General features: G+C 40.5%; 1 protein-coding gene and 1 non-coding gene across 5 annotated transcripts in view; both read right to left on the bottom strand.

The window, feature by feature from the left end:
* Positions 1–23,583, bottom strand: part of CTDSPL (CTD small phosphatase like) — a 120,492-nt gene that overhangs the window by 82,961 nt on the left and 13,948 nt on the right. The gene's annotated exons all lie outside the window — the stretch shown is intronic.
* LOC122683336 lies at positions 11,164–11,270 on the bottom strand. The gene has a single exon (XR_006337688.1). It is a non-coding gene; the product is annotated as a U6 spliceosomal RNA (small nuclear RNA).

The following is a 23,583-nucleotide window of genomic DNA, read 5'->3' as shown; positions in this document are numbered from 1 at the left end:
GAAGCACACTTTCTCTGCAACAGAGCTCTCAGTGTAACTAGCACTCCAGATCAAACTTATGTTTCTGGAACCGGGTCTAAGCCAGTCATCAAGCCAGCAAAGGCAAACATACCAAGGAGAGGGCTCTGAGCTGCCTTCCTGTTTTTCCTACCAAAGAGTCTATGTTCCCATCTCACACTTTCTCAGCGTATCATTTCTTTCCTCATATCAAATGTTAGAACCCAGTGGTCTGAAAGTTACTATTTTCAGCATCTTTCCTTCATTCTCTACACAAGCAGATATCCATCCAGATCTGGATGCTTAGAGATGAAAGTTTCTCATCACCTACCCAATGGTTCAATATATTTGGGACATTGATTTCCCCTGAGCCAAAAGATCAAAACGTATAAGAGACGACAAGAAAGCCATTATTAGAAACGCATGCAGCAGTAGATTTTCTCTCAGCACAAGAAATTGGACTTCCCAGGTGGCGCTAGTGGTAAAGAACCTGTCTGCCAATGCAGGAGACATAAGCGATGTGGGTTCAACCCTTGGGTTCGGGAAGATCCCCTGGAGGAGGGCATGGCAACCCACTCCAGTATTCTTGCCTGGAAAATCCCGTGGACAGAGGAGCCTGACAGGCTATATAGTCCATGGAATCTCAAAGAGTTGGACACAACTAAAGTGACTTAGTACACACACTGAACACACATAAAATTTTAAGATTTTGTTTCCTTGCATTTGGGGATTATCAGAATGATGCAAGCAAGTCTGGATTACTCAGACCCATCTGTGACATATGCAGACGGTTTCCCCTGTAACCTCCATCCAGTTTAAAGACTCAATCATTTTTTCCCCCACACCATTAAAGTTTAAGAGCTTGAAATGTTACTGGTCTGTGAAAAGCAACATTACCACACAGCAACAGCTCACAGTTCTGACACCCAGAATACAGACGCTGTAACATAAGATAGTTACGTAATAGTACAATCCAGACTTTATGAAGAAAGAGCTGGCAAACATAGCTGGCAAGAGGAAATATTTAATCTGTTCGTGCAACAGTTTTTTCCAGTCATCAGATCACAGAATGTGATGAACCCTAGAGATCCTCTAATCTAACTCCTTCAAGTTGAAGCCGGGGCCTTGACAGCACCCCTCTAAGGGGTGTGACTGGAATAAAACATTACAGTGGGAGGTGGCGGGAGGGGTTCTCATCGGGACTTCCTGCATTTCTGGGTACCAATACAGAGCATTTACGTTATGGTATTCACCTCTCCCTCACCCAAACATGCTACCTACGTATGTCTCCTTTCTATCTACTGAAAAAAAACCCAACCCTGGTTTTCAAGGCCCTGGTCCCATCTTTCCAGTTTTATTTCAAATCCGTCCAAACATCTGCACAGGCTCCTTTCTGTACCTGGGATACGGTCCTCCCTACTGAAGTGGTCTGTCCTCTTAGTATGTAAAACATCCCCTCCTCCATGTAGCCTCCATGGTTTTTCCAACCTAATACACTCTCACTCTGCTGAACAACCACACCAAGCCTGTCCTTACCTTCTTTAGAGAAAGTATGGCCTTCTGTACTCTATTATTTGTATGTTTTATATGCCTTATTAGATTCAAGTTTCCAGAGGACAGGAAAAACACTTGATTCGTATTAATTATTCCATGGTCCTTTGTTTATAGTAGCTCTCAAGAAATTCAGAAAAAATGTGTTCACAGCACATTTTTCTTGAATATAAAAGCAGATCCTGGGATTTCCCTGGTGGTCCAGCGGCTAAGACTCTGAGCTCCCAATGTAGGGGGCCTGGCTTCAATCCCTGGTCAGGAAACTAGATCCCATATACCACAATGAAAGATTCCACATGCTGCAACTAAGACCCGGCACAGCCAAATAAATAAATAAACGTTTTAAAAAAAAAAAAAAAGGCAGATCCTGGTGAAGGTTCAACTCACTGCATTTCAGTAATTCTGTGTGAAGTGAAGTGAGAGTCTCTCAGTCGTGTCCGACTCTTTGAGACCTCATGGACTATACAGTCCATGGAATTTCTCTGGGCCAGAATACTGGAGTGGGTAGCCTTTCCCTTCTCCAGGGGATCTTCCCAACGGAGGGATTGAACCCAGGTCTCCCGCACTGCAGACAGATTCTTTACCAGCTGAGCCATGAGGGAAGTCCTATTATGTGTACATGGAATTAAAAGCATACTTTCCCTGCACTTTTTCTCCTTAACATTAGGAAAAATTTCATATAGACAATGAAGTATGTTTAAATAAATACTTAAATACTTATAAATAAATATGTCAGCCACCTAGATTCTACCACTAACATTTTACTATAATTGCTTTATCATATATCTATGTATACATTCATTTTCTTGTTTATCAATCCATCTAATCTTTCTGATGTATTTCAAAGTAAACTACAGATGTCAGACTTTCCCTAAAAAATTCAGTTCAATATAACTTTTTTGAGGTAACATTTACATTCAATGAAATGATCAAGTGGGAGGTGTACATTCACTGAGTTTAGACAAACATATACACCTGACTAAAACCCCCTTGCTCCTCCATAAAGAATCACTGTTTTGACTTTTTTCCATCATGGATTAGTTCTGCCTCTTTAACAATTTCACCCAGCATTTTTTTAGTTTCATAAGTGTTCTTGCATCTTATGAATGTACTTTCCTCCTTAATATTGCTAAACTGTATTCTATTGTATAAGTATCCTATTGTTTGCTTACCCATTTTCCTATTGATGGGGACACCTAGGCTTTACTTGTGTTTGTTAATATATATTTCAATTTCCCTTGCAGACATAGCTATGAATAGCATCGCTGAGTCAAAGAGGTATATATTTAGTTTTATAAGAAATGCCAGACTTTCTTCCAAAGTGACTATACCATTTTATATTCCTACCAACATTGTCTGAGAGTTCAAAATTGCTGTGGGAAGGTTTCTGACGTTGAATTAGACTTTTTTTTAAATAGACACAGGATTATTCAGACTTTCTGTGTCATCTTGTGTTAAGTTTTGATGAGCTATATTTTTTAAAGAATTTGTATAGCTTATCTAAATTGTTTAATGTTTCGGCATACAGTTGTTTATAACATTCCATTTTTTTCCAATGTTTGTAGTCCCTCTACTATCCTGGATATTGGTAATCTGTGTTTTCTGTATACTTAACAAATTTTATTGATCTTTTATAAGACCAAGTGTTTGGATTTATGGATTTTCTCTATTTATTCCTGATCTACTTTCTACTTCACTGATTCATGTGCTTACCTTTATTGTATCCTTCTTATTACTTATATTGTGTACTTTTCTTAAGAGGAAACCTTCAGTTACTGATTTTTAAACCAGTGTTGTCCAATATGGTAGCCAATAACCACATATGGGTATCTAAGTCTAAATTAATTTAAACTAATACATTAAAATTTTAACCCCCTAGTTATACTAATTACATTTCAGGTACTTAATAGTCACACATGGTGAGTGGCTACCAGATTGGACAACATACATACAGAACATTTCCATCCTCACAGAGAGTGCTATTGGACAACACGTTTAAGACCCTTCTTTTTTCTGATACAAATATTCAAGACTACAAATTTCCCTTTATATGCTCCATTAGCTGCATCCTACAAATTCTGATGTGCTGTGTTTTCATTATCATTTAGTTAAAAACAGTTTCTAATCCCTTGTGATTTCTTCTTTGAAATAAAAACCATGGATTATATATACAGTGTGTTGTTGAATTTCCAAGTATCTGGGCATTTCCCTAGATAAATTTCTGTTACAGATTTCTAATTTAATTCCATTGTGGTCAGAGGATATCCTATATTCTCTATATATTTCAAACTTTTAAACTTAATTGAGATTTATTTTATGGCCCACGACTTTGACCAAGTTGGAAAACACACCAAGTGCATTTTAAAATAATGTGCATTTTGCTGCTGCTGAATGTAGTATATTCTGTATCAATTTTGTTTATGAATTCATCTATACATTTACTGATTTTTTTTTTTGTATAACTGTTTTATAATTTGCTGACAGTGGACAAATCTCCAACTCTGATTGAGAAATTTTTCTGTTTCTTCCTTTAATAATGTGATTTGGTATGTACAATAAGTTACTGCATGGCAACTTTTACTTCACCAGAATGAAATAAAAAGTTCTGATGAAAAGATGTACAAAGCAGCTTTTGGCATCTCATTAATATGTTGAAGTCTACAATGAGCTATGTTGCTTCTTTGTGTTATACTAATAGTAGTTTGCTGTTTACCAAGACCCTATAAATAACAGTCTCCTCTAGAAGTTTTCCAGTTCCATGTTTTCCTCTACTTATGTTTTTCAAACTTGCTAATCTGAACTAACTATGGGATGGATCAGCTTGCATTTAAATGTTCTTTAAAAAACATATTTTTGGTTCTACTTCTGGTATGGCCAAGTAAGCTCCTACTGGACTAGTTTCCCTAGAGAAAATAACTACAAACTCTATAGAGAAAAATTTACAAAGAACAACTACCTGGAGGCACTGTGGAAAGGCAAAAAAGCAGGTGTATTCTAGAAGGAGGCTAACACCTGGAAGAAGGGAAAAGATTTACACGTGTTTCTCAATTTTATGGCTCTGAGCCTGGTGGCAGGCTGCGGTCAATGCCATGCTAGGTGGCTAAACTCCAATAGAAAGCATGCAGTCCTTGGGGGTAGAGATTTCGAGACAACTACAGATACCGGAAAGTAAAGAGAAATCACAGAAAGTATAGAGCCAAAGAGAGACTCAAATTCAGTGATAAAACTCTGCCCCATTTCTGGCTGACTCCTGAGCCAGGCATGTATAGAGCGAGCTCTAAACAACCTGGTTAAAGATAAAATAACTGAGCCAAGAATTGAGGTGCTCCTCAGTTACGAGCCAAGAGACAGAGTTTGTGGCTTTAGTTCAACCAATTAACTGAGAGCTAAGGCAAAACCCCAAATAAACAACAATCTCCCCAGCCCATAAACTTCTTCAGAAGAATATAGGGGAAGCCACGGTATTCATACTAGTACAGTGTTCAAATCACACTCTAAAATTACTACGTATACAAAAATATAGCAAGATGCAACCTGACCTCAAGAAAAAAGAGAATCAATAGTGGTCCCAAGATAACCCAGATGTTACAATGAACAGATAAGAATTTTTAAGCACTATCATAATTATGCTCAATGGCCTAAAAGAATAAATGAAATACATGGGAAACTGTGGCAGAGAAAAAGGAACAACAAAAGAGAACAAGCTGGACGTTCTAGAACTAAAAAATATAATATATAAAAATTTTAAAAAATCATTGGATGAGCTTACAGAATGGAGAAAATTAAAGAGTCAATGAATCTGAAGACAGACTAACAGAAATGACCCAGCCTGAAGAAGAGAAAAAAAGACTGAACAAGAAAATGAACAGAACATCAAACCTGTAGGACAACATGAAAAAGTCTGCCACATGTGTAATTGAAGTTTCAGAAGGAAAAATAAGAAAGAATAGAATAGGAAAATATTTGACGAAATAATGGCTGAAAATTCTCCAAATTTGTTATAAAACCTAAATTTACAGATTGAGAGCTCCATGAACACCAAGCAGGATAAATGTAAAGAAAACAAAAGATAAAGAAAAAAATCTTGACTGCAGCCAGAGAAAGATGCTACATTATATAAAGGAAACAATGATTCCAGGAACCACTGAATTTTTATCAGAAACCAAGGAAGCCAAAAGATGGTATAGCAGCATCTGGGGGAAAAAACCTTCAACCTGGAATTCTATAGCCAGTGAAAATATCTTCCAACACTAAGGTAAAATAACTATATGGTATATTGGTCATATCTTTTAGTCAACACTCTCTATTTTACACTAAAAGTTGGTTAGCCATGCAGCAGCTTGCACACCAATTCAAAGAAACTGTAAGACACATGCTTCTAAATTAACAGGAATTAAAGTATCAAGTGAACTGAGGGAAGGAAAAAGCAAAAGAAAACAACCTCAGTTTTTCCTTTAATATTGAATAGGGGGTAAGAAGTTATTTTTATGTAATCTGACCTAAGGCTGGGAATCATTTACATTCTGCCAGGATTTCCTGGTCTAAACTGTCTCTTCTCTTCCTTCCTTCCCCACAGCTATGCCACTAGGAAAATGAAGAAATAGTTTTATTTATTCCTCTACACATTATTCAAAGCCTAGAGAAAGAATGCAGAACTGGTCATTAAAAACTCACCTGCTAAGGTTCAAAGTGAAGGGTGGGCAAGCTATCACACACAGGCAAAGAAAACAGCCAGGCAAAGGCATTCTGAAAGGGCACATTCAAGTTGAGAATTAACTGCGAATGCTGTGATTGAGTCAATATTTGCCTTAGAAATCTCAACCTGAATTAACACATTTGTTGGACGTGTTAGTCCAGAAACCGCTCCCCAGAGAGCACTGGAAGTGTGACCCTTGTCTGCACATCTGCTCTGGCTTTTACGAGTTCCCTCCATACTTTTTAAAGCTGCTAAGTTCATTTTTGTTCAAAGGATTACCAAACAACCTGTTGGTAACACAAAGATTCCCTTATGCTGGCCGTACTTAAACCTAGAAGCAGACTGTTTTTCAAACTGTTAACGTCCCAAGCTGACTGCCAAACACAGTTATTAACTAGCCTCTGATATCTAAACAACAGCTGTGTTCTGTCCTGCTAAAGGGCAGCCTCACCCAGACAGTGCCTCTCCAAAGGTCAGATGTGTCCTGCAGCAGGAAGTCCACTCCACGGTTGGTGGCACATGCCGGCACGGCGGAACAGTCTATGTTTGTCCCAATTCCCTTTCCTCCCTTTTGGCTAATCTTCAACGGGTCGTAAATGTTCAGCTCGCCCTGCACAGGAAGCGGGGGCCTGAGACTTCATCCTGCCTGCTCACTGCCGCTCTTGTTCTCACACAAACTCTTTCACTGCAGATCATCTTCGAGCTGCCGCTGAAAATGGTGCTGATGACAAAGGGCCAGAAGAAAAAGTACAAATACCCACCTCAGCCGCAAGTATATTTGTTACATATTTATGAAGTGTCAGGCCCTGTTCCAGCACTTTCTTACAATATCCTCCCCCTTCATCCTGTCAGGATCATCCCTCCCATTTTACAGGTAGGGAAGTTGAGCATTTAAATGAACCGCCCATGGTGATGTGGTTTTGGAGGGCCACCACAAGACCACCCAATTCCTTTTGACATAGCCCAAGGGTCTTTCTATTCTGGCAACCTTCAAAAGTAGAGATACCCTTCAACATTCCAACTGGATTAAAAAAAAAAAAAGCTTGTCATATTGATGGGAGGTAGGTGGAAAGTTGATTTAAAAAATTTACCTGGAGGAGTAAATGCAGAGGAATAATTAATGTCATTTTAATAAGAATGATGAAGGACTTGCCTTTGCAGATATTAAAATACTTGTTATAAGGCTCATGTGTGAAATAGTATTTGTTTACCCACACAGCGCTTGGCTGACAGTAAGTGCTCAATAAATGTTAGTTATCAGTATTATAATATGCTAAGTAGTTTTATACATATTATCTCACTTAGTCTTTTTTTTTTTTTAGGGTAGGGACATTGTGAGGATAACTTTATTCCCATTTTACAGATTAGGAAGCTGAGGCTTAAAGAGTTTAAATAACTTGCTAAAGGTTATAAAGTAAGTAAATGGAGTATCTAGGAGTCAAATAAAGCAGTCTGACTTCAGGGTTAAGGCTGCTATTCCAACACTAATATTAACATTAAAAGTCTGGGGGGGATTTAAATAAATGTTCATCAATAGGGGACTTGGATAAACCAGGGTACATCAGTATAAAGAATATTTCTGAGAAAGAGGCAGAAGTATAGGACATAAAAAGGAGGCTACATAGAGAACAGACTTATGGACGCTGGGCAGGGGTGGGGGAGGAAGGAGAGGGTGAGATGTATGGGGAGAGTAACATGGAAACTTATATAACCATATGTAAAACAGATAGCCAACGGGAATCTGCTGTAGGCTCAGGGAACTCAAACAGGGGTTCTGTGACAACCAGCAGGGGTGGGATGGGGAAGGAGATGGGAGGGAGATGCAAGAGGGAGGGGACATATGTATACTTATGGCTGATTCATGCTGGTATCTGGCAGAAAATAACAAAATTCTGCAAAGCAATTATCCTTCAATTAAAATAAATAAATAAAAAATTTTAAAAAGGTGTCTATAAGTTATGTCACAATAACAAACAAGCTGCATTGCATAAGATCTTATTTTTCACTGAATAACCATATATGTGCAATCATAGTTGTCTATGAACATACATGTATGTATATACACATGTATATATGTTGTACAAAGTTGTACATACATATGTATCATCCTTTTCCTAAATATTGATTTAATCTATTACAAGCATGCATTATTTCTATAATAAACAATCAAGATTTTAAAAAATGGCTCACTACCTGGAAGGTAAAAGAAAGTGTTCTTTTTGTTCAAAGGAAAACGCTTCCACAAACAGGTTAAACCACAGCTAACTGAGAGTGCAAGGGGTCCTCCCAACTAGGACTCTGGTACAATGGTTCCCCTATTAAATGGCCTCCAGGCCTGGAGCAGAAGAGGACAGACTGGGTTTCGATGCAGACCAGTCAACACAGACAGCTGTGTCCTCGCTTATGGCTGGCCTGGTGCCCTGCACACCTGTGTGTAGGAGCAGAAAAAGCAATCACTTCTTTCAGACAGGGCTGCTCAACAGGAGTAGTAGGGTAGAAGCGGACGGCTGCCTGATTATCACTGACATCTCTATAGTCTCAGTGGTCCAGTTCTAACGAGACTCAGGCAGAGAGCCCAGATATGGATTAGTCTGCACTGGGACAGGCCTCAGACTTACAATAAGCTACCTCTGGGCAGCAGTGATGATGGATGGAGAGATGCCCCCTGGATGAGGGGTGTGGGTTGGGGGGAACCTGGTCCATTCTACATTCTCTGGATAGATCACTGGGTCAGGCCATAAAGAACCCTGAGCACCACACTCCAACTCCAACCTGGATGCGGGCTGGGAATGGGATATCCAGGTGTACCCACTGCTCCCTGGGGCTGGCCGACAGACACATGTTGAGTCAAACCAGCAGCTTCACATGGTCAAGAAGTGGAATTGTCATCTGATGCTGTATTCAGCTGGTTGGTGCATTTCAGATAGAATTTCCCTGGAGCTGGCTCAATAGTCAAGTGGCAAATCATTTTCTAAATCCATCTATGAAGGGGATTTTCTCCTTCCTTCCTTCCTCTTTCCTCCCTTCCTGTTATGATGCATACACTCCTGCTCAGCCTTATAAACTCATCTGAAACTTGGTATGACTCTGGCAGGAGATGGTCCAGTCACCTGCCAATGGACAGGAAGCTTGTCCCCTGCTAAGAAACTTGGAGACAGAGAGCCTGGATCTGTCTGTGTGCTCCCATCCACCACGCCACTGATGGCTGCGGTGACAAACGCTTGGATGATGCAGGCTTGAAATTTCCCACTGATGGTCAAACTTTCGACTTTTTTCTCCTTTTCATTAATTTTCATTTTTCTCAGAGCAAACAAAAACACATGGTTTAAATCAAACTGCTCAAATATACTGAAACCAAAACAGAGTATCTTGAGGCAAACACTTTCCATGCTTTTAGCTTTTTTAAAAACTCAAGTAGTATGTTAATAAGGCCATTTCTTGGTTTATCTATTTACGCTTCACCTATTAACTTCCTGTTATAATTGCCTAGGTCTTAGCTCTTCTATATCACCTACCACAGTTCTCTTTCCATTATTATGACAAGGAACTGCTTACTGAAAAGTCAAGGAGTTTATTTTTTTTTTCCCCTCGCAAAATTTTTTTCCCTTGGAGTTAACACTTCCCTCTTTGCTTCGTTTGCTTAATTTTCTATGCATTTACATTCAGGCTTTTGCAGACACTCTAACTGAACTATCAATATATACATAAATATTATTTTCCACACAGTCAAGTACATCAGATAATCTGTGAACTTTAAAGTAGCTGGGCCTATTTCATATATATTGGGCCCCCGGGGTTGTTTTCCTGTGTTGGTTCCCTGCCTTCTGGGTTCTAGTGCTCTTTCATTTTCACATTTTGCTGAAGTATTCTGGTTGTTTCCTAAAAAAGGATCCACAGGAAGCAAAATTTAAAGTCCTTGCAGATTTAAAAATGTCTTTGTTCTGTCCTCACACTTTATTGAAAATTCGGCTGAGCATAACATTCTAGATGGAAAATAATTTTCCCTCAGTATTTCGGTGGCTTTGTTCTTTTGTCTTGTAGCGTAGCTTTCATTGCTGATATTAAGAGCTCTGATGGCATTCTGATTTTTCTTCTTTCATTTGAGATTCATTTGCCCCCCAAAGCTGTTACAATTCGTTGTTTCTGGAGTTGTGAATGTTGATGACAGTGTGTCCAGAGAAGGGTAATTTTTTCATTCATTGTGCTGGGCTCTGGATTGAAAGTTCCTTGACCTTCAGTTCTGAAGTTTTCCTTGTATTACTTCTTTGAAAATTTCCTTCTCTCGCCTTGGAACTCCTATCCAGATATTCAAACTCCTGGATGCTTCACCAAAATTTTTAATTTACTGTTTCTCCCCTATTTTCTCTCTCCACCTTTTCACTTTCCCTTTTGGAAGTGCCCTGATTTTGTTTTCTAGCCTTTCTATTATATTTAAAAAGTATTTAAGCTAGTTATGTTTTTCATTTTTCAAGGTCTCCTTATTATCAAATATGCTAGCTCACTTTTAAAAAACTTTATTATGAAAAATATCAAACAGTTTGGTATTCAAAACAGTGCCTTACACATACACGCTCAGTGACTTTCCAGCCACTGTCTTTCCTCTACAGCACAGGGTAGCCCATGGCCTGCACTAAGCCGGCATTCGGTGAATAAATGAAAATTAGAGCTGGCTAAGGCCTCCAAGCTACTGCCAGCCACCTGGCCATCAACCTAGCACTCTGACCTCCCACAACGCTTGGACAGGCAGCAATAAATAAGAATATATTCATCTACAATTTTGCTCTCATTTATAAATATTAAAAATTATTTATTTTAAAAGACTTAAGGTAAAGTTACAGACTGCCATCCAACAAGGCTTTTCTGGGCCTCACTCATCCCCAGGAACTTACTCTACCGCATCTTCTTTTTTTTTTTTCTTTAAAAATATGGAACGCTTCACGAATCTGCGTGTCATCCTTGCGCAGGGGCCATGCTAATCTTCTCTGTATCGTTCCAACCCCAGTATATGTGCTGCCGAAGCGAGCACTCTACCGCATCTTCTTACTAAGGTGAATAGCAGGCTCCCCAGTGAGCCCTACTGAGGCAAGCTTTCGGCCCAGCCTGGCTGACAGCAGCCCCCATAGCTCTCTCCCCATCCATGACTCTAAAGACTCTGGTTTGAGCATGATCTCTGAAAAGTGTGGTTAAGCAATGAACTATTCTGGATCCTCAGAGGAGATGAGGATGATCCTTGTCTAAAGACGGTTCCAGAAACAAACTGACTTTCTGGTCTCTAGAGGTTCCGAGCCTTATGTCATGACAAACACCAAGCAGCCTATTTAAATGTCAGTCTTCTTTTAAAGAAATACTGCACAACTCAAACAGGGCAGTCTAAAAAGTATTTTAGTGGTTAGAACATGAGATCACTTGCGAAGGACTCAGAAGACTAGCATCTCTCACCCCGAGACAGAAATAAGCCACTGGCATCCGCTTTCTAACACCCTCCTAGGCTCTCCTGTACTTAGAATCTGAAGGATGGAACCACTACATCTAAAGCACCAAGGAAGGTTAGAATGGCAATCAGATGCAGGAAGGGGATACTTTGGCAACAATATAAGTTATTACATAAAAGTTTGATGAAGACATGATTTCAGAGATTGATTCAGCTTTGTGTCACTTTAGAGATTGATGCAATCATACTTTTAGCTTAAAATATTATGAAGGAGTGAGGAAACACCTGCAATATGGCTAAGACAAGACAAAATTTCATACCTCCGAATTGCAGTAGGTTGATAGTTAACATCGGGAGATGTTTTTCAAGCCAACATGTGCCAAAATGGCACAGGGCATGTATGCATTCCCCCAGACCCAAACTTTCTGAAGCCTGAAGCTGGTGTCAGGTCCTTCGTCTATCACACCCTTCATTCCTGTGCTTAACACGTCTTTTCAAAGCACCCTCTCCCCCACCTCTGGCCCTGCTCATGTGCGTGGTTGCGGCCTGTTATATAACTGCCACCTTACCAAAGCACCAAAACGCTGAACTGCTGTGGAGCTGTTAAATTATGCAAGGCTTGACCTTATTGCTAGGAAATACCTAGCATATTTTAATTGTCTTCGAGGGCCCAGGCAGCATTTTGAAGAGCAATTACTACATTATTAGTCATTCCTCTAATCTATGCTCATCCAACAGGGGCAACTGATAACTCTTGGACTGATAACGGTGGAGAGCAGTGAGTCTCATTATTTCATCACAGTTTTCATGAGATAATTATAATAACTGCAGTCCCTTACTGAACACTTACTATGTGCCAAATGCTGTTTCAAGAGCTTTTCATGCATTAATTTGTTACCTTCATCACCTATCCTGTGGGGTAGGAATTCTTTTTATTTTTTTGTAATATAATTATAATTAACTTTATAATAATTTATACTCTTACTCTATAGATGAGGAAACAGCAGCAAAGGGATGTCAAAGGTTACGTGGCTAGAAATGGTAGGTATGAGGCACAGGCCCAGGCAGGCGGCATGCCCAGAGCCTGGCCCTCATCACCGTGCAGACGGCTCCTCCTCCTGCCAGCCTGGCCTGGCTGCATGTGCCGTGGCTTGGAGAGCCCGGGCACATGCTTGGGTTTGGTTTACATGGATGCCTTGTGACAGACAGTTGGCAGGCCCCAGCGCCCGGGCATCCACGCTACAGAAGGTGCTCAGAAACACCCTGGCCGGGGGGATGTTTCCAAAAGAATTCCACTACACTCAACATTTTGCCAAGGTACTGCCTCCAAGGACTTTGAAAAATAACTTGGCTCCTGAGCCCAAATGGCCGTGCACATCAGGAAGACGGGAGCTGGGGCCCAGGTCAGTTTGGGCCTGAGAAGGTGAACGGGTCACAGCACCAGACTGCTGCTGGCACATTCTGGATGGGCTGGGGGGCTGGCTACCCGAGCCTGCTCCTGAGATGGGAAGCTTCGGGAGAGCTTAACAGTGTCCACAGGGAAACGTCAGAGAACTTAACAAAGCAAAGCCAAAGGCAAAACAGAACTCTGTTTCTCGAAGGGTGAGCTGAGGGTTCTCTACATCAGGATCAGCCAAAGAGTTTTGTTTATTTGGTTTTAATGCAGATACTCAGAGCCTATCCTGTACCTACTGAATCAGGGTCTCCCCCTATCAGGCTTAGCAGTCTGGATTTTGAGCAATCTGCTATATTCTCATCACTGATAACCACTGCTTTGTGTCTCTGGGGCTTCATGTCCAGGCATCAGAGAAAAGCTCTATTTAGAAAGCAATATTTAATTCAATGAGGAGCAGTTCAGGTCTGAGAATCAGGGTTCCAGTCTCAGCACCATGAACAACTTGCTGGTTGACCTTAGGGGACTTGTCTCTTGGCCTCCCTTGAATCTTAGTAAGATCAGGGGCCGAGGTTCCTCCCAGCTCTAAATCCTGTGCTTCCTTCTAAGTATATCTGAGTGTACCTGTCATACTTGAGTGTGAACTGACACAGAATGAATGATGAGGAGGAGTGGTCAGTCAAGTACCTGGAAGGCAAAGATCAGTCGGTATGGGCTGGAGCAGGGCACTGGGCCTCGACAACTGGGAGAATCTGGGGGTGGCCAGTCCGACAGGGCGGGTGTCATGAAGACCTGGGTGTTGAGGAGCTTGGGGAGGTGAGCTGGGAGGGAAACAAAGCACGTCTAAGGCAAGGGAAGGGTTTGGAAACGAGTCTGGGAGGTGAGATGGTTCCAGGTTACAGAAGCCCTGGAAAGCCAGGCAGGGGCGTGATATATGATGGAACCTGAAAGGGGAAGTAGGAATGGGGTGTTTTGGGAAGATGGTTGTGGAGGCAGGATGGGAGGGCTGGGAGTTGGGAAGAGGCTGGCCTGGGAGCTCTGCTAGGAAGAGAAATCTGTGACCCCGAGGACAAGCTTGTTCTAGAGCCTATGAGGCCTTGACCTGGATCTGCGGCAGCAGGAACAGGAAGGGAGAACATGTTAATGGGAAAAGCTCCAGGACCCAGGGATTGTGAGTGGCTCTTAGAATTCTTTACTCGTTTTTACTTTTTGCTTATCTGTAGTTTCTGTTCTCTCAGCAGTGAGCAGATATTGCTTTGTGATAAGAAAAAGAAACATATAGTTCAGCATTTCCTTTGGGAAACCAGCAAACAAATCGCCACCCCTTTGCAGCTCAGCCATTCCTCTTTCTAGCCTGCTTCTCTTTTGATACCGTTCTCATTAGAACCCTAATTCTCATATTTTTACCCACTTACCTGTACCCCATGATCTTGTCCCTTCGCTAAGAAATGTCTGCAGAGCATTCCTTCTCCTTTCCTGGAGCATTCCTTCTGCCAGTTCTGGACCGCAAAGCCCCACAGTCATGAAGGGAGGCTTCTCTTGGGGCTCAGGCTCCTGGTCTTGGGAGAGCAGGTCAAGCATCTCCCTGCGGGTCCACAGCTTGCTCCGGACCAGGACTCTATCAGCTCCCTCCCCCAAGCCTGCTCTGCAGAGTCTTTCTGTCCATGAACCCAATCTCTTAGCACCTGTCTCAAAACCTTCTCCGGAAGAATTCCTGTCATCATCCTGGGAAATGCTCCCATCCATGAGCAAGACCATTGCACCTCCCAGCTTCACAATCCTCAGACCTTCCCAACTTCTGTGACCATTCCTGTCCTCCCATGGCCACTGAGCACACCTTCCATAAGATGTGAAGTTCTGAAAACCCACCCTGACCCTGAGCACCTATCTTCTGGCTTCTTGGATGTCCACATTCCAAATAAATCCCCAGCCCTTGGTACTCCTCCTAATTCACTTTCCTCCTGGGCATCCTGGATTAAGGTCAATCAGTATCCTGAACTTTCTCATCCTCTGAAGCGCTACCATGCCTCCCGACCCACCCCCGAGCCTGGGACCAAGTGTGCTTTCTTCTAGAGAAGAACTGCCCAGCCACACCACTGGGTTCCCTTAAACCAAAGTTTTATTAAGGTCCCCAGGTGGGCTCAACTGCCCACACCCCGGTGACTCTCTCTTCTACCGCCAATCCCACTGGAGACCCTCACCACTATCCTCAAGACCCCGGCTCCACTCAAACAGTTTCACCTCTGATTTCACCAAGAAATTGGCAGCTGTGAGTTAATTATGAATGTTATTTTCCTTTTCTTTTTTGGCTTGGAACTCTTCCATATCTTCTCTTGTCTTTCCCTCCTTTCTGGAAGGAATGTTGTACTGCCCCTTGTGGGCTGACTTCTGTGTCTGAGTCCAGGCCCTCCTGTCTTTCAATTGACTCTCGCTTCTTTATTGTAGCTTCAAGCTCTCTTTCTTCTCTGGCTGTTCTCCATCAGTCAAGAAAAACGCTTTGACATTCCCCTCCTCTACCACCCTCTCATCTTCTTGTTACAGCCAAGCTCTTTAGAAAGTTTTGCTATTTTTGTAGAAGTGATGCATGTTCATACAAACATTTTAAACAACACAGAAGAGCAAAAAAGAAAATAACTGTTATCCAACATCCTACCACCCACAGATATCATTGTTAGAAACCTGGTGACCATGCTTCCAAATTATTTTCTACATATGCATTCACATATAGAAGTATGTATTTAAAAAAAGAATTATATATTTAACACAGAAGAGGTTATGTTGTACACACTCTTCTGTGACTGCTTTTTGTAACCAAAAATATCTTCCTAGCACATTCCCATGTCTATGTCCTATGTTTTATAACTACAAAAGGTACTCTAGGGTGGTCCAGTGGTTAAGACTCTCTGCTTCCAATGCAGGGGATATGGGTTCAATCCCTAGTTGAGGAACTAAGATTCCACACACTGTGTGGTACCATCAAATTAAAAAAAAAAATCTAAAATAAGATAAAATAAATGTACCCCAGCAAATGTAAATAGCACAATTACTTCCCTGATGCCTACTGATCTGTTTCCTTTATTTTGGGTGGGGGGAGGACTGCTATAGATAATGCTGTGTTGAGTATTTTTGCACTTGTGAAATTATTTATTTATGGAAAATTCTTTAAAACAGGTAGTTGGATAAAATACACTCACATTTCATGTATCAAATATACTATTCTACAAAACAGTCTTCCAGAAAGGGTGTGCTAATTTAAACATCTATCGATGGTTGTCATTTCCCTAAATGCTTAAGAACTCCAAGTTGTGTTAATGTTTAAAAACTTTTTCCTAATATAAAGGATGAAAAAGAGGAGAGCATGACCTACCAATGTTATAAAGATACAAGGATATTTTGCACAACTTTCACCTAGTATTTTGAAAGCATAGGAAATAGACAAATTCCTAAGAAAAAGAAGCTTCCCAAAACTTACATGAGAAGAAATAGAGTATCTGAATAGTCTGCTATATATTAAGTAAATTAAATCTATATTTAAAAAGCTTCTCAACAAAAAATTTCAGACCTCGAAGGGCTTCACCACTGTAATCTACTAAATATTTAAGGAAGAAATAACACCAACCTTACACAATTTCTTCCAGTGAATAAAATTCTTCAATTTGTTTTTTGAGGCCAACATAACTTTGATATCAAAACCTCGCAAGGACATTTAAGGAGAAAAAAATCACAAGCCAATCTGTTTGGGGTATGATGATAAAGTTACAGGCACTGTTAATATTACACAGGTTTGCTGCCAGTTATTTCATAACTAACAAAATTTTGGTTAGAGGTCAATGAAAATTAAGATGTAATATTTTTTCCTAATCAAGTTGATGGACTCCCTCAATTCTACTCATGGACCACTTAGGGATCTGTGACTCCAAGTTAGAAATCCCTGCACTAAAAAAATCAGTGTTTGAAGCAGCCTAGACCCTGGGGGAACCAGTGCTCCATCCAAATGGAAATCCCAGCAGTTCAGAGCTTTCGTGAGGACCTCTGTGCACCAGGGATGGCGCGGGTCTTCAAACACTTTTTCAAATGATTTCTTTTAAGATGACTCCTCTTGATTTTGCATTTCACACATTTCTTTGTTCTCCTTCCAATATGATTTTCCTTTGCTTAATATGAAGGACTTGACTCAACATTTCAGTTCCTTTATTCTCAAAATAAATTCCCACGATAACAGGGTAGAACTGGCAAGTTAAGCAAACTATTCCTTTGATGACACCCGGGCTATTTGACTACACATTTGTAAATAGAACATTTTAAGCCAACATGGACTTTTGTGGCCAGCACTCTACACAAAGCCAACTTGGCTCCAGGCCAAGCACTCATGACACCCTCTGGAAGGTCACCTGAGAGGAACACAGTAGGACTGGGGTGTGACCTGGCTCCAGCTTGCATGCCTGGCACAGCCTGAGCTGCAACTGAGGACCGCTCAGACGCCCTCTGGAAAGCTCAGTGGCCAAGCGTTTCGGATATCTTCCTGAACTCCCTTCTTTCAGGAAGAGAACCAGATAAATTCAGTAACTGCAGTTTTACTGCTTCTGTTGAATTTATCTCTATGGAGAGGAGGCAATATTTTTTAAAAATTTACCTTAGTACACAACCAAAGCCCAGGATTAACATGTTAAATTATGAAACCCTTGGATATACAGAGAAGTACAGAGAATAAATATAACAGACAGCTATATATTGGGCTAGCCAACTACCCAGATCTTGGATTGCTTAACACTTTGCTTGCATTTCTCTCAAGAAAATAGTTCATAAGAAACAAAACATTAAAGATACAACGGAAGCTACCTGTGTACCCTTTTCTGGTCCCACTCCCTGTTCCCCATCTCCAGAAACAACCACTAATTTTTAATTCATTCCTGGAGATGTTTCTGTAGTTTTACAATACATGCACATATCCATACACCCTATAGAGGCTATTTTTGCATGCTCTCAAACTTTTTTGGTATGCTATCACCCTCTATGTGTTATTATGGCACCTGCATTTTTGTTCAACATCACATTTTAAAATTTTACCCTTGTGAAAAAATGTGGCTCTGGCATATCCCCTTCAATTGCTATATATGATTTCATTGTCTAAACATGCCTCAATTTATTTATCTAGGATTTTGTTTTTATAAGATCTAACTAGATCTCAGCCCGGCTCCTCAAATGAGCACATACCTCAAGAGAATCAAGTGTCCCTACAGGCACTGGCTTCCTTTTATTTCTAATAACTCTTAGACAATGAGCACCAAGTTTAAGGGAGAACAAGCACGGTTGTGGTGATGCTTCTGAGCTGAACCAGCAACAAGTGAGGGCAAGGTAGTTCTAAGATATAGTTCAATGTCTTTTCTGGCTGTGAAACTGATTTCCTTTAGGATTGACTGGTTTGATCTCCTTGGAGTACAAGGGACTCTCAAGAGTCTTCTCCACCACCACAGTTCAAAAGCATCACTTCTTATGTGCTCAGCTTTCTTTATGGTCCAACTCTCACATCCATACATGACTACTGGAAAAACCATAGCTTTGACTAGACAGACCTTTGTCGGTAAAGACCAGACTGGATTCTTAACCTTTACTATAAACTTTAACTCCTCTCATTTCTACTGTTCACAGTTCACAACTGAATATGAAGAGTGTTGATGAGATTTAAGAGTTAATAGTGAGACTCAAGGAAACAGAATTTATTATATAAACAACAGAAGATGAATTGTAAGAAAATGTGGCCTGTCAACTTGGGTGAGCTCTAGAATTTATCCTGTGAAATATGCTGCCTCTGGCAGAAGCAGAAAGAAGCATCTTTCAGAAAAATATGGTTGCCGTCTTTCAAGATGTAAATCTCAAAGGGCTTATGATATTCTCCAAATATTTCCTAAACTTCCTTTGAACGGAGTCAGTCAGTGGTTTAACGCTTGGCTCCACTGTTTAGCAGGTACATATCTACATGTTCTAGATAATATAGGCAAGTTACTTATTCACTTCTCTGAGCCTCAGTGGGGATTACAAAACCGGTATCTTAAGGCTGTTGGAGGATGAACTGAGATCCACATGTACAGTACTTGACAGTCATAAAATAAGTGGCCGCTTCCATGGCACTTTGAATGTCCTCCTCTTAAAGCATCGAGCTTCAGCACCTCCCCTATACAGCCAGGGCACCTATCTGTGCATCCCAAGTCCCCAGTACAGGTGAACAGCATACAGTGGGTGCTCAATAAATGTTTGCTGACTAAATGAACTGGAAATAATAAGAAATGTTTATTAAATACTCATGTATTTTGATATGTACTATATACACACATACATATTATTAATATTTAATCCTCATAATCACCCTATTAGGTATGTACCACTATGAAATGAAGGAGCAGAGAGATTAACAACTTGTTCACACAACTCAAAAGTGATAGAGCTGGAATTCAAACCCAAGCCTGTGTTCTTGAACATTAAACTGTGTTTCCTCCACCCTGCTCAGACAGTGCAGGAAGGTGACAAGAGAAGGTGACATCTGAGATGGATCTGGGAGGATAAGAATCCATCAGGCATATAAAGGAAAAGGCATCTGATAAGAGAAACCAGCACGTGCATAATGGAGTAAAAATGCACAGCACGTTTGGGTTCAGATCATCACCATGTGGAAGGGGATCCCTGGACAGGAGTCTGTAAAGGTGGTCCAGGGTCAGTCTGTGGAGGACTACAGGCTGTGAAACACCATGTTTTTATCTTAAGGCCAGTGAGAAACACCTTTGAGCATGATCAGAGCTGTCCTTTGGTAATTTACATCCAGCAGGCTTGTGGAGAAAGAACTGAACAAGGGCCCAGACAGAAGACAGGAAGCTAGAAAAGAAGTTTAGCCACTGACCTGGTCTTCAAACTACCACACAATTGCACTCATCTCACATGCTAGCAAAGTAATGCTCAAAATTCTCCAAGCCAGGCTTCAACAGTACACGAACCATGAACTTCCAGACATTCAAGCTGGATTTAGAAAAGGCAGAGGAACCAGAGATCAAATTGCCATCTGTTGGATCATCAAAAAAGCAAGAGAGTTCCAGAAAAACATCTATTTCTGCTTTACTGACTATGCCAAAGCCTTTGACTCTGTGGATCACAACAAACTGGAAAATTCTTCAAGAGACAGGAATACCAGACCACCTTACCTGCCTCCTGAGAAATCTGTATGCAGGTCAAGAAGCAACAGTTAGAACCAGACATGAAACAACAGACTGGTTCCAAACTCCAAAAGGAGTACGTCAAAGCTGTATATTGTCACCCTGCTTATTTAACTTAAATGCAGAGTACATCATGCAAATTGCAGGCTGGATGAAGCACAAGCTGGAATCAAGATTGCTGGGAGAAATATCAATAACCTCAAATACACAGATGACACCACCCTTATGGCAGAAAGCAAAGAAGAACTAAAGAGCCTCTTGATGAAAGTGAAAGAGGAAAGTGAAAAAGCTGGCTTAAAACTCAACATTCAGAAAACTAAGATCATGGCATCCAGTCCCATCACTTCATGGCAAATAGATGGGGAAACAATGGAAACAGTATGAGATTTTATATTTTTTGGCTCCAAAATCACTGCAGATGGTGACTGCAGCCATGAAATTAAAAGATGCTTGCTCCTTGGAAGAAAAGCTATGACCAACCAAGACAGAGTATTAAAAAAAGCAGACATTACTTTGCCGACAAAGGTCCATCTAGTCAAAGCTATGGTTTTTCCAATACTCATGTATGGATGTGAGAGTTGGACTATAAAGAAAGCTGAGCACCAAGGAACTCATGCTTTTGAACTGTGGTGTTGGACAAGACTCTTGAGAGTCCCTTGGACTCCAAGGAGATCAAACCAGTCAATCCTAAAGGAAATCAGTCCTGAATATCCATTGGAAGGACTGATGCTGAAGCTGAAACTCCAATACTCTGGCCACCTGATGCGAAGAACTGAGTTGTTGGAGAAGACCCTAATGCTGCAAAAGATTGAAGGCAGGAGGAGAAGGGGATGACAGAGGATGAGATGGTTGGATGGCATCACCGACTCGATGGACACGAGTTTCAGCAAGCTCCAGGAGTTGGTGATGGACAGGGAAGCCTGCTGTGCTGCAGTCCATGGGGTCACAAAGAGTTGGACACGACCGAGCAACTGAACTGAACTGAACTGGTCTTCCACCTCTGAGATGCTGATCATCTCAACATCATTTTCTAAGCAATGTCTTAACATCAGTGGCAAAGAGATGGTGGTCTTTATACAAACTGGGTCATACCACCTGGATGAAGATTTTGCTCTCAGGTAAGTTTCACCTGGTTTATTTACCTGGTGGCAAAAGAACTCAAGCTACCCAGTGACTGCCAAGCTCTTCTCTTTTGTTTAGGAAATAGAAATATTTCCTTATTTTGCGGGGGTCAGCTACCTGTGCACAGCCTGAAAGGTGTCCCCCATGTTCTCTGGAGCCTAGGTACTCTCAGCAAAGCTGAGGCTTAGCACATTTGTTTCTGTTCTGCTGACATTATACGGTTCTGTTTCTTGGATTCCATCAAGATAGTCACTATTTTTACACTATTGTATAACTATGGGAGACTATATTTTAAACTCAAATGCCTGTTTATCTTATCTTGTACTTTTGTATTAGCTTTCTGCAGAAGGATACTCAAGATAGAAGAAATTCTCAGTTCCAATTTTAAACCTGGAAAAAGATATAATGTACAAAGTCTGTTTGGGTAAGTTCCTAAAAAAGCATGGAGAAAGTCATAGGTTTTGTCTTTCAGAACACCCTTCACTGCAAAATGCAGAGTAAATCTGCCCGGCCAGATTGTAAAATGTCTTGGTCTCTTCTTCTGCTTAAATCATCACCAAAAATTTACTTCTGAGGGAGGGCTGGTACTATATTAAGCTTAACACTGCTTCACATTAAGAAGGCTGATCAAAATTTAAGGAGAGAACAGAGTCCAGAAATAGACCTACACACATACAGTCATCTGATTTTTTGATAAAGATTCAAAGGCAATACAATAGAAAAAGGATGGTTTCTTCAATAGCTGATGTGGAAACAATTGAACATTCACATGCAAACAAACCTCAATTTCTGCTCTTCAAATGACATCATCAACACCTCGAATCCCTTAGGACAGCTACTATCAATAAAGAAAATAACAGTCCTGGTGAGGATGTGGAGAAACTGGCATCCTTGTGGTACTGGGCTTGAATACAAAATGGTACAGCTGTTGTGGGCCAGCAGGTATGGTGGTTCCTCAAAAGTTTAAACATACAATTACCACGTGATGCCACAATTCCACTCTTGAATGTACATCCCGAAGTACCGACAGCAGGGACTGGAACAAGGAATTGCATATCCACGTCCACAGCAGAAGTATTCACAATGGCTACTACATGGAAGCAATCCAAGTGTTCACTGACATGTGAATAAATACACAAAATGTGGTGTCTTTTACATATCACATCTATAAAAAGATATCTAATACATATGTATTTTTCTCTCCCTCTCTCTCTCTCAATATAACCTTAAAAAGGAATGCTACAAATGGGTTCTGGCATGCTACAAATGGATCAACCTTGAGGACTTTATACTAAGTGAAATAAGTCAGTCATGTAAAGACAAATACTGTATGATTCCACTTATGTGAGTGGGGTAGTCAAAACAAGAGACAGAAAGCAGAAAGATGGTTGCCAGTGGCTGTGGAGAGGGGCAATGGGGAGTCATTATTTAACAGGTACAGGGTTTCAGATTTTCAAGATGAAAAGAGTTCTGGAGATGGATAGTGGTGATACAGTCACAAGAACATGAATGTAGTTATTATCACTTAATTGTATATGCTTTAGAATATACAATTATTAAGTAAGTTGTAAGACAGTAAATTTAACGTAAAGTATGTTTAACCACAAAAAAATTGGGAAGTCAAAGACATTGCTCAGAGGATGAAAAGACATGTTACAGACTAGGATAAAGTATTTGCAAAACACATATTCAACGAAGTACTTGTATCCAGGATATATATATAAAAAACTTTCAAACTCAATAATAAGAAAGCAAATAATCTAATATTTTTTAAATTGGCAACAATGTGAACAGATAACTTGCCAAAAGGTGAATGGCACATAAAAAGAATATCAGCATTATCAGTTGTTAAGGGAATAGAAATTAAAACCACAACCAAATACCACTAGATGTCTGTCTTTAAAAACTGACAATGCTAAGTAAGTGCTGAAAAGGATACAGGGCCACCAGAAGAGTCATACGTGATTGGTGGAAATGCAAAATAGTACTGCTTCTCTGGAGAACTATTTGGTAGTTTTTTAAAAAATAAAGTTAAACATATACTTTCAAACTGGTACATGCATACAATCAAATACTATTCAGCAATAAATACCAACAAACAATTGATATAGGAAACCACCTGGAGGGACTTCAAAAGCATTTTGCTAAGTGAAAGAAACCAAACTCCAAAGACTCCATACTGCATGATTTT

The sequence above is a fragment of the Cervus elaphus genome, chromosome 24, assembly GCF_910594005.1.
Source record: "Cervus elaphus chromosome 24, mCerEla1.1, whole genome shotgun sequence".
Lineage (NCBI taxonomy): Eukaryota > Metazoa > Chordata > Mammalia > Artiodactyla > Cervidae > Cervus > Cervus elaphus.
Note: the sequence above shows the minus strand (reverse complement) of the source record. Positions and strands in the feature narration are given on the sequence as shown.